This window comes from Hylobates moloch, unplaced genomic scaffold, assembly GCF_009828535.3.
Source record: "Hylobates moloch isolate HMO894 unplaced genomic scaffold, HMol_V3 SCAFFOLD_18, whole genome shotgun sequence".
Classification (NCBI taxonomy): Eukaryota; Metazoa; Chordata; class Mammalia; order Primates; family Hylobatidae; genus Hylobates; species Hylobates moloch.
Window position 1 is genome coordinate 3,192,782 of NW_026652293.1, and position 12,984 is coordinate 3,205,765.

Here is a 12,984-nt window from a genome sequence, read left to right on the forward strand (position 1 = left end):
CCTCTCAAGAGAAGCTTATAAAAGCAAAGACCCCACAGAGATAGGAGAACCTCAGGGGACCTCTGTAGATGTGGGGAGAAGAGCATTTAAAAGATTTCAATTTTTCCCATAGACCTAGTTAGCCCTGGCTCTAGTATAATTTCAGGGAATATATCATAACCTGTCCCATTATGGCAGAGTGAGGAATTGAATCCTAGGGAAATGGGAAGAAGAAATTTTCCTACTGTTAAACAACCAAATTCTAATGAGTGGCTGTCAACTGAAATGGAGAAAGCAGAGAGACAAGTAGATTTAGGATGGGAGGAAGGTAGATGGAAGGATTCATGTTTGGAATTGTAAAATTTGAGATTCCAAACAGATGTTTCCAGGGTTCTTTGATCTACCAATCTTTGTATATCACTGTATCCACATCTACTGTTTTAATTAATATAGACATTTAATATATTTTAACTGGTGGGTCAGTTCTCTTTGCTGTTCTTTTAAAAATTGTCTTAATTATTCATATATTATTGTCCTTATGCTGGAATTTTCAAGTAAGTTCAAGCGCTCTGAAAACTCTTGGATGTTTGCTTGCAACCTTCCTAAATTTTTAACACAATTTTGGAAGAATTAATATTTTAATAATATTGGGTTTTATAATTAATGATTTATTTCTCCATTTATTCAGGAATTTTTAAACATTTCCTGTGATGTGGCTCTGATAATTTTCTCCATAAATGCTCTGCGCATTTTTGTTTATTCCTAGATGTTTTACATTGTTTGTTGCTATCATGAATGATCTGTGTTTTCTTATTAGATGTTCTAATTGATTATTGCTTCTCAAAGTAATGCTATTGATTTTTTTTTTTTTGAGAAAGAGTCTTGCTCTGTAGCCCAGGCTGGAGTGCAGTGGCATGATCTTGGCTCACTGCAACCTCCACCTCCCGGGTTCAAGCGATCCTCCCACCTCAGCCTCCCCAGTAGCTGGGATTACAGGCACCAGCCACCAAGCCCAGCTAATTTTTTGTATTTTTAATAGAGATGGGGTTCACCATGTTGGTCAGGCTGGTCTCGAACTCCTGATCTCAAGTGATCCATCCGCCTTGGCCTCCCAAAGTGCTGGGATTACAGGCACGAGCCACTGCGCCCAGCCAAAATATTGCTATTGATTTTTGTGCGTAGATTTTATAACCAGCAAGTTGCCTAAACCCTCCTAATAGTTCTAATAAGTTTTACTCATGATTCACTTGCATTTACTATATAGACAAATATATAACCTACGCTTAGAATTTTAACTCATTTTCTAATCATTATGACTCTTCATTCCTACTGTAGTTTTTTGGACCTTCAGTGGAATATTCAACAGCAGTGGTCCTACAGGCTTTCTTGCTTGTTCCTGACTTCAATGGGAAAGCTTTTGAAATTTTACCATTGAAGGTAATTTTGACTCTAGGTTTCTGATAGATATTCTTTCCGGATTAAAGCATTGCTTTTTAAATCTTGGTTTATTAAGAATAATTCATGAAAGTTTTATCAAATGTTTCTGTATTTCTTGAGAAGAATCATATGTTTCATTTCAATTCTTAATGTGGTAAATTACATTGGTAGGTATCCATTTCTCTTCTTTCTCCTTCCTTTTTCATTTCCTCCTTCCTTCCCTTCAAGTATAGGAAATTGAATTAATCATACTCCTGAGTGTGTGGAACACCATCAACCTTGGTTTGTTTCTTTGTTATTGTTCTTACCCCTTTAATCCACCATTCTGCCTTCAATCTGTATATTTGGAGATATATGTATCCTTGAGAAATATGCAGTGGGGTATGTGTATATGTAGGGGTATATGAGTTTAATTTACTTAAAAGATATTGTGCTATGAATATATTTCTTTTTTTCATTAAACACTAGGATCTTTGGCATTATAGCTATGCTGATATATATATGTATGTATGCTGCTATATGTATATGAATATGTGTGTATATATATTGATGAAAAAATATAAAAATCTATTGTATTGTGCCTGACGTGGTTCTGCACAATATTCAGTGCTATGCAAAACTACTACATTTTACTTATCGAATTCCCTGTGGTGGACTTAGGTTTCCTCTGTTGCCTTGGTACCACAAACAGTGCATGATGAATATCCCTGTTCATGTTTCCATGAGACCTTTGAGAGAGTTATTCTGGAGTATATACAGAAGAAAGTATGGCATGTTCGCCAGATTTTCTAATATTGGCCACTTCTTATATTTCTAGGGTAAGTCCTGCTTAGTCATAGTATCAGGATGCTTTTCAGCTATGAATAATAGAAATATCTAAATTCAATTGTCTTAAACAGCAGGAAAATTTATTCTCTTACATTTTGAGATGTCTTAATGTACAGCTTCTTCAGCACTGTTTAATTTAGTGACTCAAAGACAGCATCAGGTTTCTTCTGTCTTTCCTGTCCTTCACCTCCACATGGGCATTGCCCTTTGCCAGATTTCCAGGGCTACATGCAGCTGCTACAGTGCCCAGCAGATGTAGAAGACTTTTTTTTCTCTTTGACTCCTTTTAAAAGTGAAGAAACTTTTCCAAGAAGCTTCTATTCTCCAACCTCAGTAGACTTTTCTTTGTGCTTCATTGGCCAGAATTATGTCACATGCTCAGGGCTAAACTAATCCCTAGCCGTGGACTAAAACTATCAAAACTGAGTTAGACCAGTGACTCAAACTTGGCTGCATATTAGAATCACCTAGAAGCTTTAAGAACTGAATTAGAGCCTCTCAATTTCACTTAGCTGAATTATATTTACAATATTTTATCTATTTTTCACTACTATCTCGTTGTCTATTGTAATTATTGGTCTGACTTTTTGAAATTCTTTAAGTCTTATTTTCATGAATCTCCTTATGATTATTTACTATCAACTGTATCTGGAGTAACTTCTCTTGATTCATGTATTATTTTTGTATTTTCTTTTCCTTTTATGTCTTTGAATCAGGGGCATAAGATGGGAACCCTAGGGCTGGGCCTGGTGGCTCATGCCTGTAATCCCAGAACTTTGGGAGGCTGAGTTAGGAGGATGGCTGAGGTCAGGAGTTCAAGACCAGCCTGGCAAACACAGTGAGACCCTCTCCATCTCTACAAAAAGTAAAAAAAATAAGCTGGGTACCGTGGCATGCACATGTAGTCCCAGCTACATGGTAGGAGAATCACTTGAGCCCAGGAGTTGAATGCTGCAGTAAGCTATAATCGCCCTACTGAACACCAGCCTGGACAACAGAGTGAGATGTCTCTAAAAAATAAATAAAGATTTAAAAATACAAAAATTTTTTAAAAGAGGTAAACTCCAACTATTCAAGCATATTTCAAATCTTTGTTCATGATACACCTTCCAATATCTCATTTTTCAAAGTCATATGGTCAAGTTGAAACACAAGAAGCAGGGGATTCTGTTACATACAAGGCCATTGCAAGGGAATGGATAATATTGCTTAGGGGAAGTAAGAAGTAATACCTGTAATTTAATCTACCACCAGTAGAAAATGAAAAACGACAGTTCAGTGGTCATGGTAGCCAAAAATGAGAAAATGGACAATTCTGTCAAAAGCTACAGAAAGCCCAGTAGGATGTGAAAGGAATAGTAGGACTTTGAAAATGATATTTCATGTGGCTCAGAGGTGATTGGTAACTTTTACAGAAAATTAAAGTATTGAGGATAAAAGCTTGATTAAAGGGAATTAAGAATAAATTGGGTAGAAGAGTCATAGAAATGAAAAACCATGTGATACGGTTTGGATCTGTGTCCCTAACCAAATCCCATGTTTAATGATAATCCCCACTATTGGTGGTGGGACCTGGTGGGAGGTATTTGGATCATGGGGGCAGAGTTCTTATGAATGGCGTAGCATCACCTGCTCAGTGCTGTTCTCATGATAGTGACTGAGTGAGTTATCATGAGATCTGGTCATTTATAAGTGTGTAACACCTCCCCACTCTCTCTCTTGCTCCTACTCTGCCATGTAGGACACCTTGCTCCCCCTTCACCTTCTGCCATGATTGTAAGTTTCTTGAGGACTCCGCAGAAGCTGAGCAGATGTCAGCATCATGCTTTCTGTACAGCCTGCAGAACCATGAGACAATTAAACCTCTTTTCTTTATAAATTATCCAGTCTCAGGTATTTCTTTATAGCAATGAAGGAATGTACTAATACACTGTGTTTATGAAGAGCTGGAAAAGGTAAGGAAAGAACACACTCTTTTTTGTAAAATAGGAGAAAACTGTTTAAAAGCAGAAGTGAAGGGAGATTGAAGCTTCTTTGCTAGTAGTTAGGGAATAATTATAATCCTCAGGTCAGGCAGAGGGATGGTATGCAGAGTGTATGGAAAGGCCATTTTAATCATCATCATCGTCATCATAGCTAACATTTATTAAGCATTTACCATGGTACAGGCACTATATAAAGTACTTAACATAGATTATCTTGCTTAATCCTTAAAAAACTCCATGAGATATGCAGAATATATTTTCCCTATTCCATAAGTGTGGAAACAAACTCTGAGTCAGTAAATTGTCTGGAGCTATCCAGCGAATAAGGGGCAGAGCCAGCATCAGAATCTAAAGGCAGCATTGTCCATCTTAAAGAAGGATGGGTTGAGGTGAAGATAATGTACCATTAAGCAGAATGATCTCATTTCTATGAATTGTATTGGTGCTAAATAGAGAAAAAGGCAACTACAGTGGGAAGAATATATTAGTATCATAGAGAACCAAGGAGATATTAGAAAGAGTCACTCTGTAATGAACCAGTTCTCATCTCCCTCTGTCTGGTATCTTCAACTTGACAACAGATACTAAGAAGCTAAGAGGAACTAAGATTTATGACTTAACATGTCTACTAATAAAGCATGCCTAATAAGATGCTGGGACAAGGATAAGAACATTAATGAAAAGGTACCTGATTAACAGAGGCTGAAGCTGTTAGCAGAGATGGTGAGTGTATTTAAAATAGATGAGTGAGGGCACCTGGGTGACACTGCACACAGTAGGGGAAAAATGAGGCTGAGAATCTCAGCTGGGAGAGTACCCTGTGCTTTTTTCAATTCTTGTGCTGGGAAACCCAAAGTGTTCTGTGTTGAGAGATATTCATTGGACCTAAATCAAGCCTTGGATATTGCACATCACAGAGACAGTATTAGCGGCGGAGGTGTGAGGGTGAGGATGGAAAGAGGGACAACCCTGGATTTTTTTTTCACTGTATTAACATAGATAATATCAGTGACTTCTACTTCCAGACACAAGAGAGTGAATGGAGTTGGGCTTATTCTTACTGTAAACAACTAGAAAACCAGACAAAAATCTATGAAAAAACTCCTTTTGGTAATTAGTACAGTTCTGTGACTCTGGAAACAAATGAGATAAGCCCCATGATAATACCAACCTTCTGCCTGGAGATACTTTCTGGACCACAATACACACTCAAGAAGAATATGATATCACAGAGTTGAGAAGACAAAAATTTGAATTTGAAGAGGCTGAGTGGCCGGAATGTGTTCAGTGGAGAAAATGCTGAGGATCTTTATAGAGTTCCTCTTGCAACTACAGCTCACTGCTATATGTAGGCTGAAACTGCATAAGCCAGGCAAAGAACTACCAGGTATCTGTAAGCTGAATATTTCCAGAGGCAATACAGGGCTGGTAGAAGTTTGAGTTATGACCAGCCAGGGTTTAGGGTCCTTGCTTAATATTGAGGGCATTCCAAAATAAGTCACAGCTTAGTTATAGGACTAAATAAGCCCTAGAGTAAAGTCTACTTAATAGAGTTTAATAAAGCCTGAAAAAGATCAAGCTGATATGTAATTAAGTTAACTGCCAGTCAGAACACAGTTCAACATCCATTAAAAAGGACAATATCCAGCATTCAACAATATGAAGGCACAATGTCCAGCATCCAATCCAAAATTACCAGGCATGCCTAAAAACACACACACACACAAAAAAAACATGACCCGTAACTAGGAGAAAAATCAGTTAACAGAAATAGACCTAAAATGACAGAGAAAATGGAATTAACAAACAAGGTCTTTTAAACAGCTATTGTAAATATGCATGTCACTGGAGTCCCAGAAAGAATGAAGGGCAGAAAAAATATCAAGTAGTGGCTAAAAGCTTTTCATATTTTATGAAAATTATAAACTCATAGATCCAAGCAGGTCAACAACTCCAAGAAGGATAGACACAAAATAAAATCACACCAAAGGAGTTCATGATCAAATTACTGAACAAAATTGACAATGTTTTAAGAGCTGACAAAAAAATTACATACAGAGGAACAAAGATAACAATACTTACATATGTCTTCTCAGAAACTTTTAAATCAGAAGAAAATGAAATGACATCTTTAAAGAGCTGTAACAAAAACAGCAAACTGTCAACCTAGAATTCTATATCCAATAAAAATACCATTCAAAAATAAATATGAAATAAAAACTTTTTCAGGCAAACAAAAGCTGACAGAATTATTCACCAGTGGACTTAAAATGCAAATTCTTCAGATGGAAGGCAAATACTATCAATGAAACTTAGATCTATACAAATGAAGGAAGAGCATCATACATGGATAAATGCAAAGAATAAATAGCAAATCCCAAAAGATTATATACTTTATGATTCCATATATTCAATATTCTTGAAATGACCAAATTATAGAAATGGAAAACAGATTAGTGGTTGGTAGGAGTTAATGAGAAGAGGATTAAAGGAAAGTTGGAAGGAAGTGGATGTGACTATAAAAGGGAAATGAGGAATCTTGTGATGAACTGTTGTTAAGAAGATATTTTAGTGGGGAAATAGTCTTTCAACAAATGGTTCTACAAAATTGGATATTCATATACAAAAAATGGACTTCAACCCTTTACTCTAGACTCAAAAATTAACTTGAAATAGGTAGTATACTGAAACATAAAAATTAAAACTGTAAAACTAGAAGTTTTTCAACATTGGCATATGCAAAGATTTCTTAGAACACAAAACATTTGAAACATAAAAGAAAAAAACGATACATTGGACTTTATCAAAGGCACTATTAAGAAAGACACCATTAAGAAAATGAAATTTTTAGCCACAGACTAAGCTGATAAAGGTTGGAGTCCAGAACGTATTAAAAAAACTTATACAACTCAATTAAAAATAAATTTTTTAAATAGGCAAAAGATTTGGACAGACACTTCACACACACACACACACACACACACACACACACACACACATGAATGGCCAAAGGCACATGAAAAGATGCTCTATTTAATTAGTCATCAAGGAAAGGCAATTGAAAACTACATGAGATACCCACTATGATGAATAAAATTAAAAAGACTTACATATATTGCTTGTGGGTATGTAGAATAGTATTAACATTTTGGAAATCAGGTTGGCAGTTTCTTACAAAGTTAGGCATACACTTATAAGACCTGGTGTTTCCACTTCTGTTCATTTACCAAAGAGCAATGAAAACATGTTTGCACAGGCCGGGCGCGGTGGCTCACGCTTGTAATCCCAGCACTTTGGGAGGCTGACGTGGGCGGGTCACGAGGTCAGGAGATCGAGACCACGGTGAAACCCCGTCTCTACTAAAAATACAAAAAAAAATTAGCTGGGCATGGTGGCGGGCGCCTGTAGTCCCAGCTACTCGGAGAGGCTGAGGCAGGAGAATGGCGTGAACCCGGGAGGCGGAGCTTGCAGTGAGCCAAGATCGTGCCACTGCACTCCAACCTGGGTGACAGAGCGAGACTGCATCTCAGAAAAAAAAAGAAAAAACATGTTCACACAAAAACTTGTATATCAGTGTTCATAATAACTAAAACGAGGGAAAAATATCAAGTGTCCTTAAGCAGATGAATGCAAAACAAACTTTATTTATATGAGAATACTCTCAGCAATAAAAAAGCAATGTATTAGAGATACGCATGACACATGGTTGAATCTCAAATATATTATCCTGAGTTATAAAAAAGTCCAGATCCCAAATAGTACATGCTGTAGGATTTATCTGGAATTATAGAAAAGGGCAAAACTTACTTAAAATGACATAAAGTAGATCAATTGTTACCTAGGGTTGGGCATTTTGAGACAGAGCGGCACAAGGGACTTTTTAGGGGTAATAAAAATATTATGTATCTTGAATGTGTTGGTTATATGGTGGTCACATTTGTGAAAATACATCAAACTATGAACTGAAATGGGAGTACTTTGTCACATGTAAATTATACCTCAATAAAATTGTTTTTCAGAAAGCACCATCTAATTGCTTTTCACAATACCTTTGGTCACACAGCCACATGTCAGGCTAAAGCAGAGGAGTATCTGTGGGTGGTTTTCTATTCTTGACATTGCCCCCACTTTAATATGAATTTGCTTTGCACATATATGTGTGTGTGTGTGTGTGTGTAAACATATACATATATTTCTATGTATATGTGTGTGGATACAAATATTGAAATAAAATTCACCTACCATACAATTTGCACAATTAAAACGTACAATTCAATAGTTTTAAGTATATTATTGAGTTGTGCAACCATCACCACTATCAATTTCAGAACATTTTCATAACTCCCCAAAGAAACCCCATACCCATTTTCAGTTGCTTTCCATTTCTCCTCACATTTCCTAGCCCTAGGCAACCACTAATCTACTTTCTCTAAATGTAGATTTACCTGTTCTGGACACTTTATATAAATCGAATTGTACAATATGTGGTCTTTTGTGACTGGCTTATTTCACTTGGAATAACATTTTCAAGGTTCTAATATTTTGTAGCATTTATCAGTACTTCGTTCCTTTTTATTACTGAATAATATTTTATTGTATGGCTATACCACATCTAATTCATCTGTTCATCAGTTGACAGGTATATGGGCTGTTTTCACTTTTTTGGACATTATGAACAATGCTTCTATGAACATTATGAACATTCAGGTACAAGTTTTCATATGGACATTTGTTTCTGCATTTTTTGGGTACAGACTTAGGAGTGGAATTGCTGAGTCATCGGTAACTCCACATTTAACATCTTGAGGAACTGCTAAACTGTTTTCCAAAGCATCTGCACCACTTTACATTCTTCCAACAATTTCAGTGTTCTAATGTCTCTACATCATCACCAACACTTGTCGTTTTGATTATGGCCATTTTAATGGGTGTAAAGTGATGTCTCATTATGGTTTTGATTTGCATTTCCCATATGACTAGGGATGTTGTACATCTTTTCATGTGCTTTTTGGCCATTTCTATATCTTCTTTGGAGAAATGTCTATTTCGATTCTTTGCCTATTTTTAATTGGGTTATTTTTTCACTATTGAGTTATGACTTTTTTATAATATATTCTGGATACAAATCTCTTATAAGGTATTTTAGTTGCAAATATTTTCTGCTAGTCTGTGGGTTGTGTTTTTTACTTGCTTGATGGTATCTTTTGCAGTACAAAAGTTTAGGTTTTCATATAGTCCAATTTATCTAGTTTTCTTCTGTAGACTGTACTTTTGATGTCACAATTAAGGCTTTGCCTAACTCAGGGTCATGAAGATTTGCCCCTATATTTTCATCTGAGAGTTTTAGAGCATTAGCTCTTACAATTAAGACTATGATCCATTTTGAGTTAAACTTTGCATATGGTGTGAGGTAGGGGTCCAACTTCATTCACTTGCATGCAGATATCCAGTTATCTTAACACTATTTGTTGAAAAAGTTTTTATTCCCCCATTGAGTTGTATTGGCATATATGCATTTTTTTCAACTAAAGCTGATCTGTAGCATACTTTTTGACCCACATTTAGCCTGGATCCATCAGCTACCTGAGATAGAGAATGATGATAAGGATCAAAATGGGAATTCACCCATTTCATTTGATTGTGCTTTGCCCCACAATCTAGGCTAAGTTTCAAAATAAAAACTATCTGTCTTAAAGACTTGGGGGAAAAGTAAGAGAGAGGCCTTATTCCAGTTTGAAAAACAGAGGTTCTGAACTGTACCTTTCTCCCTACTTAGGAAAATGCGATTGGGGTGTAGGAGAGACTAGCGAGGTGGCCCAGCTTCTATTCCATCTGGAGATACTGTTTTTCAAAGTCTTTCCTTACATAAAATGCATTTATTAGCAAAAGAAATAACACTTAACAGTTACAAAGCTTAGCTTCAGCATTGTGTGTACACTGTGAACATTTAGGCATCAAATGAACAGCTGCCTTTTTTTTTTTTTTTGCTACCTTATTCCTACTGCCCTAGAACCCAAGATCATTTAGTTTGACCCAAAATGTTCTCTAAAGGCTATGAGCTTTGAGTTTTAATAAGTAGTTAACAGATTTAGATCTGGATTTGATACCGCTTTGGTGCTTAAAAACTATATGACCTTGGCCAAGTTATCTAAACTTTTTGAGCTCAGTTTCAGGTAAAACATGCAGTAATAATAAACTACCTTGCAGTATTATTGTAAGGACTGAATTAATGAGCTGTCATATGAAAATATTTGTTCCAGACATTGCACATAATATCTCTGCATTGGGAGACTATGGGGGCATATATTTAGCTTGACAAATGAAGCAGATTGTATATTCCAGAGATAGCTTTAATATTACCTTCCATTCCACATGTTCTTCTTCTTTTTTTTTTAATTATACGTTAAGTTTTAGGGTACATGTGCACAACGTGCAGGTTAGAGGTTAGTTACATATGTATACATGTGCTATGTTGGTGTGCTGCACCTATCAACTCGTCATTTAACATTAGGTATATCTCCTAATGCTATCCCTCCCCCCTCCCCCCACCCCACAACAGTCCCTGGTGTGTGATGTTCCCCTTCCTGTGTCCATGTGTTCTCATTGTTCAATTCCCACCTATGAGTGAGAACATGCAGTGTTTGGTTTTTTGTCCTTGTGATAGTTTGCTGAGAATGATGGTTTCCAGCTTCATCCATGTCCCTACAAAGGACATGAACTCATCATTTTTTATGGCTGCATAGTATTCCATGGTGTATATGTGCCACATTTTCTTAATCCAGTCTATCATTGTTGGACATTTGGGTTGGTTCCAAGTCTTTGCTATTGTGAATAGTGCCACAATAAACATACGTGTGCATGTGTCTTTATAGCAGCATGATTTATAGTCCTTTGGGTATATACCCAGTAATGGGATTGCTGGGTCAAATGGTATTTCTAGTTCAAGATCCCTGAGGAGTCGCCACACTGACTTCCACAATGGTTAAACTAGTTTACAGTCCCAACAACAGTGTAAAAGTGTTCCTATTTCTCCATATCCTCTTCAACACCTGTTGTTTCCTGACTTTTTAATGATCGCCATTCTAACTGGTGTGAGATGGTATCTCATTGTGGTTTTGATTTGCATTTTTCTGATGGCCAGTGATGATGAGCATTTTTTCATGTGTCTTTTGGCTGCATAAATGTCTTCTTTTGATAAGTGTCTGTTCATATCCTTCGCCCACTTTTTGATGGGGCTGTTTGTTTTTTTTCTTGTAAATTTGTTTGAGTTCATTGTAGATTCTGGATATTAGCCCTTTGTCAGATGAGTAGATTGCAAAAATTTTCTCTCATTCTGTAGGTTGCCTGTTCACTCTGATGGTAGTTTCTTTTGCTGTGCAGAAGCTCTTTAGTTTAATTAGATCCCATTTGTCAATTTTGGTTTTTGTTGCCATTGCTTTTGGTGTTTTAGACATGAAGTCCTTGCCCATGCCTATGTCCTGAATGGTATTGCCTAGGTTTTCTTCTAGGGCTTTTATGGTTTTAGGTCTAACATTTAAGTCTTTAATGTTTTTCTAAAAATTTGCCTTTGATACTCGTTCTCTGTTCTTGAACCTGGAAAGCCTTGTGGCTATGGCAGAAGTCACATTATAGTGATAGGCTAAGTCATCAAAGGTCATACAGATTCTGTATGATTTATGTGGGACACCTGCTTTTAGAACCCAGCTACCATTCTGTAAAGAAATTCAAACAGCCACATGGAAGGGCCATGTATAGGTGTTCCAGCTTACAGCTTCAGGTTCTAGCTGACAGCATGGGTCAACCACCAGTTATGTGAATGAACTGGCTCATAGGTGATTCCAACTAAGTCACCCCAGTCTTTGAATCTTTCTGGCTGAGGCTCCAGATATCAAGAAACAGAGACAAGCCATCCTACTGGGCCTTTTCTAAATTTCTCATATTCAGAATCTGTGAACATAGGAAAATGCTAGTTGTCTTACACTGCTACTGGTGAGGTGATTTGTTTTGAGACAATCAAAACCAGAATTTTCTCCACCTGCCTTGATTGTTGTTGTCCAAGTGTCTCACTCCCTCCATAGGGATAGGATTTGGGCACTAAAGCTGCAGCCCAAACCCTTAAGGTTACCATCCGTTGAGTGTTTACTGTGTGCAGTGGCAGCTGACACACGTTTTGTTTGCAATTAGTCCTCACAGCACAGGAAGCTATCTTCCTCCTCCTTTCTTTTCTCACTTCCCCACTTGTTTTGCTGAGTTGAGAGGAACTTGGTGATAATCTCTTAATACCAACACTGTTCTTGAAGGAGCATGGTAGGGGGACCTGGAGCTGCATAGTGGACCTCAGCCCTGCAATGCCTTAGTCTCTCCTAAGCTGCTCCTCATTCCCCACATCCTCACTGCCGTGGCATTGCTACCATGCTGAGGGGGTAGAGATGGCATTCTGGGGTCATACCTGGTTCAATAGTGGAGACAGCTACTCTGCTGCCAGGCTGAGGGAAGCCTGCCCCAGCACTATCCACTCCATGCCATAGGCATGTGAGAGCTGGGCTCAGCTGGTATCAGAGGGGATCCAGCCAAACCCTCTGCATGTTTCTTGTAAATTAGCTCTACCCTTAGCAATGAACTCATGAGGCTCTCTGGAATGTGCTGTTCTATCCTGCACTGATCCAGTTGGCACCTGCCATGGCACCTCTAGTTAGCAGGTTTTCTAATTGCCCTCTCCTGAGAAGGGTGCATGTGCTTGTATGATCGGGAGCTC

General features: G+C 37.5%; 1 protein-coding gene across 2 annotated transcripts in view; it reads left to right on the forward strand.

Annotated features, from left to right (window-relative positions):
* KCNH1 (potassium voltage-gated channel subfamily H member 1) overlaps window positions 1-12,984 on the forward strand; it is a 463,213-nt gene that overhangs the window by 262,217 nt on the left and 188,012 nt on the right. The window lies entirely within an intron of this gene.